Source organism: Glycine max, chromosome 4, assembly GCF_000004515.6.
Source record: "Glycine max cultivar Williams 82 chromosome 4, Glycine_max_v4.0, whole genome shotgun sequence".
NCBI lineage: Eukaryota > Viridiplantae > Streptophyta > Magnoliopsida > Fabales > Fabaceae > Glycine > Glycine max.
The window spans coordinates 11,404,963-11,412,218 of record NC_016091.4 but is presented as its reverse complement, the minus strand read 5'-3'; positions in this window follow the sequence as shown (position 1 = coordinate 11,412,218).

Sequence of the window (7,256 nt, the reverse complement as noted above, 5' to 3'; positions counted from 1 at the left end):
AACCAACCAAACTGTAAAACATCAAAACAAAACCCTAAAATCAAAATCCTAATATCAAGAATCACTGAACCCTCTCAAAGAAATAGAAAAGAACAAAGAAAACCCCAAAACCCATTAAATGAATCATAGAAAAAAAGTAGTATAAACTTTATCTATGTTAATCAAAGAAAAAAGGTAGTAAAACCCATTCCAAATGAAAAGATGGAGCCGGGATGGAGCTAGTGAGAGGTGGGGCATTGTTGTTCAGCAACAATGGTGGTGCAATGGGTTTGCAAACAGAAAAAAATGAGACATGAGCTAGGGAATAAGATAACATGAGTGGATAGGTCTCAAATTTCAAATTCAAATTTGTGAAGAAGGATGAGAGAAAAGAGGAGAAAAAGAAGGGTGGGCAGGTCTCTCGTTCACATTTTGATTTTCTAGTTTTGATGATGAAGAGAGAAGTGTGACATTCAAATATTATAAAATATTGAAGTACGGTGAAAGACTAAAATACCCACATAGATAGACAACTGTCAAACTTTTAAAACAGGTTAATGAAGTAATTTTGCTAGTACATTGCTTTATTATTTAGATATTAGGATATTATATTAGATTAGATAATATACCATGCTAGTTTTTTTTCTCTCATAGTATTTATTTATTTGTAATTAAAAATGAAAGGCTTAAATGTAGTTTTGGTATTTTTTCTTTCACGTCAATAAACACTGTAGTCTGTACTAGATTACTTATACAATTTTGGTCACTTCTAGTTCCCAAAGGCCCAAACAATGTAATAATTCATTAAAATAAATAGTTTGACATTAAATAAAATATAAAAGGTTATCTTTGGTAAAGTCTTTGAGGAGCTTATAACCTTTGATCAGCTTATAAGTTCATTTGACCAAAATAAGTGTAACGACTAGCCACTATTACATGATAACTCAACATACTAATAAAGCAGAAGATTTACTTTAATTATTTCAAAACTCTTCAATTAATTTATTTTTGAAAAGAATAAGTAAAATTTTCGCATTTCCAAAACCCATAACTCGTAACAAAAACCATGCATCTACTAAACATAACCAAATCCACACTGGTGGCTATGCCACTTCAACAACAAAAGAAGAGACATACTTGATTACATAAAACTCCTAGAAGTTATACATAAGACAAACCTAAATTGGTCATTTCTATACAAAAGTCAATCAAGGAAAAGGAAGAGAGTGACACAACTTTCGCTCCCGTGTTCGCTCCATCTACAACGCCTCTAAGGAGAAGATCCAACCTAGAAATCGTATGCTCCCGATGTACATCAAGTACGAGATCATCACAAACACATGTAACATACAAGGGTAAGCACACCAAAACAACACATACATATAAAAATAAACTAAAATAATTTATATAAAAAGGTTTGATCCTTACAATCATCAGTGAACACCTAAAACAATCTTTTCTTCACCATTTCAAGTGAAATATACAACATATAAACATCAATCAACATGATCATAATACAAGTCCTTAAGTATCAACCACAACATATATCAATTACTCATCATCATGAATCATAATACAACATTCACATATACCAATAGTCAATTAGGCTACAACTGACATACACAAACTACTAATTAGACCACAACTGACACACTGACTCTACTCCATGGAGTTTCAACACAATATGAGCGATCCCCCATGAGTTTCATCCTTTAACATAGTCTCATTCTCAGACCATTCAAGGAGTCTCTTAGGCTGACCCTACGGAGGAAATGTGATTTTATTGAATATAGACAAGTGTGGGTAGTGCTTACCTCTAGGGTTTGCAAACCATACTTCTCAAAGGGTTTCACCCACTCATTTATTCCATAGGTCCATTCCTATTAGTCACTACGAAAACCTAAAATACTAGGTTGAGAGTCCACCTGATATTCTCAATGTACATGCTTACTCATATGTCCATGCACCAACAGTGCACCCTATGCATGAACTGTGTATACACCGTATACCAACGACAACAACAACAACAACAACAAACCTTTTACATTGTTAACAAATTTGATAGACACAACCACACATTTATTGTAACAGAGACCCAAGCCTCACTTCAAACACCCAAACCACCTAGAAGGGTTAGGGTCATTTTACAATCCCAAAATTGTGATTGTGGTGAACATCAGACTAAATACTTACTATGTTCTCACATAATGACTGCTTGTAAATTTGTCAATGTTGATCCCATGAACTATGTGCCGCTATTCACTTTATAGAATATTTTGCACATCTACGATAACTCCTTTGGTTTTATTGTCGGATTAATGTGTAGAGAATATGAAGGATATGTCCTGATCCAAGGAGAAGGAGGAGTTCAAAGGGTCATTCGATTTCAACTCACAAACCTATTAAGATGGACGAGTGAACGAGGAACTAGAAAAAATGTGAAATATGCCGACAACAGGGCCATAACAGAACAAATTGTCCCAACATACCTTTATCTTGGACAAATATTATTATTGTTTATGTATTTTATTTATGATGTAATGTATTCTTCAATAAATAAATTGTTACATAAAAAATACTATCATTTTTTAAAAAACAACCAATAGAGAAGTCAGGTTCCTCAATTCCAACTTCTCACTATCGGCACAAAGAGGTGCATTTCAGGATTTAATTTTTAAAGTGATGTATATTGAAAAAATAGAGGAGAGAGAATGTACATTTAAGGAAAAAGTCCTTTTTTCATCCCTATCTCTATTTTACTTTTGGTTTTTCAAAATGCAAAAGGAGGTTTGGAACACATTAGGGGATTCAAAGAAAATATTTTTGGGATTGGAGTGAGGAGAACAAAAAAATAACATGGATAGGTTGGGAAGAGATTTGTAAAAATAAACGGGATGGTTGTCTAGGAGTGAAGAATTTGAAAATCTTGGATGATGCTTTGTCGGGAAAATGGGGTTTGTGGTGGGAAGTTCTAAACTTTAAGTTCTAAATAACATGGAGGTGGCCTCTTTTTCACAAAAAAAAAAAAGGGGGTTTGTGGTGGGAAGTTCTAAACTTTAAGTATTGGGGATGACAAGGGCTTTTGGAGGAGGGTGAGAGAGCAAGGGAATCCTTGTGGTGGAAGGATTTGAAGAAAGTTTGTGGAGGGAGAAGTAGTGATAGATGGTTTCACAAGGGTGTTGAATGGAAAGTGCGAAAAAGAGACAAGATACGATTTTGGTTAGACGACTGGGTGAGTGGGAGGAGTTTGGCAATTTTGTTTCCCAGATTGTACCTTATTTCAGAACAAAAATTGCATACTTTGGGTAGGATGGGGGAATGGAGGGATGGAGTGTGGTTTTGGGAGCTAAAGTGGAGAAGGAATACTTTTGAATGAGAGAATGATTTGATCATACAATTACAAACTGTTCTGAATTCTATACAGTTTCAAAAGGAGGTTTTGGACTCTAGGTAGCTGGGAGGGCAGTCCTTGGGAGAATACTCAATAAATTCTGCATACTCGGTACTGCATCAAGCTGGTTATGAAGCAGACACAACTTCGATTTCCTCCTTTATTTGGAATCTAAAAATTCCGAATAAAATAGCTAGCATTCCAGATGTGGAGGATTTTGAAGAATCACATTCCTACAAAAGACAATTTGAGGCGGAGGAACATCATCGTTAATCAAGCTGAAATGGTATGCTGCATATATATGCCAACAACACAGTGAAACATTGCAACATCTTTTTATTGAGTGTTCAGTTTTGTGGAGCGTTTGGATTGAGTGCATGTTGTGGTTTGCTCCTGATTTTTCCACGGCAATACCTGGCTCTATTGAAGAAATTTATCTGTTATTCTCGGGGATGAGTTGGTGGCAGGTCCTATGTTGTGCTGTTATTTCATGCTTTTGGAAAAGCAGGAATAATAGTATCTTTAAACAGATTCAAGTCAACAAAGTTTCTTTGATGGAGGACAAAAAGTTTCAGGTCAGGACATGGCTTCACAAGTTTTAATTGCTCCTTTGTTATTTGGTTTTAGCAATCCCGAAGCTTGCTTGGCTCCGTGAGGATGTTTATTGTAGTTTTGATAATCACTTATTTAGGGTGGAGGGTCTCGAGCCATTGTTAGCTTTACCGTAACTTCTTGCATGGGTAGTAGTGTTGTATATCATGTATTTATGTATATTGATAGCTATTAAATGCGGGAAGGTGGTTACAGGTGAAGGTTAAGTTTTAAAGATAGGAGTGTAAAGGATTCGTTGTAGAGAGTTATGGCTGGGCTGGCTTTTGCTAAGGGAAGGTTATTTTATATTTCCATCAAAGTGTGATGCAAATATAGTATAACCTTTTGTATTTGTATTTTTTTGTTGGCATCTCTGGGCCATGATATTAATATATATTGAGTGAAAAAAAAATAAACTTATTGGTACATGAGCTTATAAAAAAATTAAAAATTATTTGATACATATACTTATTTTAGTATCTTATTTTGAAAGCAACTTAAAGTAACTAATAAAAAATAAGTTACCTTATAAGTTATTAATTTTTTTCTTCCTAATTTTATTTTTACTATTTTATTTAAAATTCCATTTTATCATTTTATTCAATTTAAAAATCCTCTAATTTTTTTCGTTGTCTGGAAAAAAAAAATCTTGTATCTAATTTTTTATAATTGAGAAACGTACACAATTAAGTAATTGTTATACAAATAAAAAAATGAGAGATGAAGAAAAATTATAAAGAATTTTTTTTTTATTTTTTTAGATAATATTATTAATAAAATATTGAAATGTTAAAAAATGATTTTAAACGATATAATTTAATTTGATTCTACTTTAAAAATTTACGTGAATTAATCATATAATTTTATAAAAACAAAATTAACAAAATCTACGAGAATAATTTTTCTTTTTAGTTGACGTTTTTAAAAATTCAAGCTGTAAATTTTCCTTAATTTTGGTTTTAGAAAATTGTACAATTTATCGATCTTTACATGATTTTAATTGGTATGTTTTGAAGTTTTGTCTAAATATTAAGTATTTTCAATAACTAATAAATTCCATGACTGGTCTACTAGATTGAAGTTCAAAAGAATATTGTGGTGGCCATCAAAATATCCGTGTTAGATTTGGGCTCAGATAAATCTTATAGTGAGCTACTATATAATTAAGCATATATATTGTTACCAGATACTTTATGTAATCTGAAATCCTTATCTATTTTAATAATTATAAAAAAATTATCATTAAATAATTGATAGTTTTATTGAGTTTAATGTGATGTATTTATGTATTGTCATCATAAATCATTATTAATATGATTTTTAAGGTAATTATTTTAAAAGTTAATAAATTTATTATATATACATAATGGGTTGTGATTTGATAACATGACCATTAATGCATAACCTTTTTTTATCAAATTTTTTAACATATAAAGATGTTGAAAGCAAATAAAAAAATTGATTGTGAAGTGTAAATTAATATCATGATTTAAAGAGAGACTCTTCTCTCGTTTTTTATTCACCAAAAAAAAAAAAATAAATCAAAAGCTAACTAATATCTTAGTGTCCTTAAAACACTAGTTAAAAAAGTAAAAGAAGATTTTTTTTTTTTGATAGGTGATCCTACTTAAAAATGTGATGCGATAACAAATTAGTCTCTAAAAGATGAAAAATATAAATTTAATTAGTCTTTGAATATGCAAAAAATACAACTAATTAGTCATGTCGTTAAATTTGTGAGACCATTTTATCATTAATTTATAATATTTAAGAAATAATTTGACAATAAATTATATTTTCGAGAATCACTTTGACATTAAGTTGCAAAATTTAGTGATCAATTTGTCATTAAATTGTAAGTAGGACTAATTTGTCACCTTTTTTACAATTCAATGACTAAATTTAAATTTTTCATTTTTTAGAAACCAATTTATCAGTGTCTCACACTTTTAAGATAAATTTGACTATTTATTAAAAAAATTAGAAATTTAGAAAACATAAAAATGCACTTTTTTTTATAACTTTTAATTGCTGTGTCACATAAATTCCAATGAAATCTTTCCTCCAAAGGTGGTGGAGAGACCATTCTAGTAAAATTATATCTTTTTGAAATCAGTAATTCAATTAATGCAATTGCAAGTTACATGGTTTAGTTATACTTTCAATTAAATGATATTTTCAGATTTATTGTAAAAGATTACACTTTTTTAATGGGACAAAAGATTACACTTGGTCATCCCATGTTTTTTCTTTTTTTTGGCATTAAAGATGAAAAATAAAATGAAATATTAATTACTGTTATTTAGATCACATTGAATTAAATTAAATCTATTGAAATTTAATTCATTATATTCTATTTAACTAGTCTATCTTTTTCCAATAACGGTTAAAACCAAAATACTATTCAACTAATAATAATAATAATAATAATAATAATAATAATAATAATAATAATAATAATAATAATAATAATAATAATAATAATAATAATAATAATACAATACATTTTTTTCCATTTATTTACTCATTTTGTAGCACACACTCTTTGTTTCCAATTCTCTCTCACAGACCTACTACTGAGGTGTGGAAGGAAAAGAATTCAAATTTATCATAGGATAAGAAGGGCACCAAACTTGATCTTTTAATTACCTAATTTCAAAGTTGTATCTAAAGATTTACAAGATTCACTCACTAATAAAGTTATGATTAGATTAAATTAAGATTTACATGTTCTTGGGTTGAGATGATTAATGATAAGCATATCTTATCATTAATTTTTTTGTATGAATTAAATTATGTACAATATTTTCACACCAGTAATTAATCTTTTACTTATATGATTGCAAAATCATATCCAAATTAAGATTTAGCAGATTTGATCACAACCAATGGAAGTTGTGTTAGTGTTATATATATATATATATATTAAAAAAATAGAAGATTATCTATACATACATGTTCCTCTCAAAACAAAACAAAAAAAGCTATCCATAGGTGCATGGAAGAAGTTGGCAATTTTAGGGAAGGGTTCTTATGCTACGGTTTATCTTTCTACTGTTGCTCAACAACAGATCTACCTTCAAGCATGCTTACCACTGAGGTCTGAGGACCTTGATGGCTTGAGGGAGGCAGTGTCATTCGTGTATAAAAGAGCCACATCGATCATAGTTGTAACCTCCTTTGTGTTGAAGCCAAGTGTCCATCAAATTAAGTGTTTTTGGTGAAATTATATACAACTACCGACAACGTCAAGGATTTCTCGGCTTCCCCAATGGCATCCTCAGTGGTGAGCTCA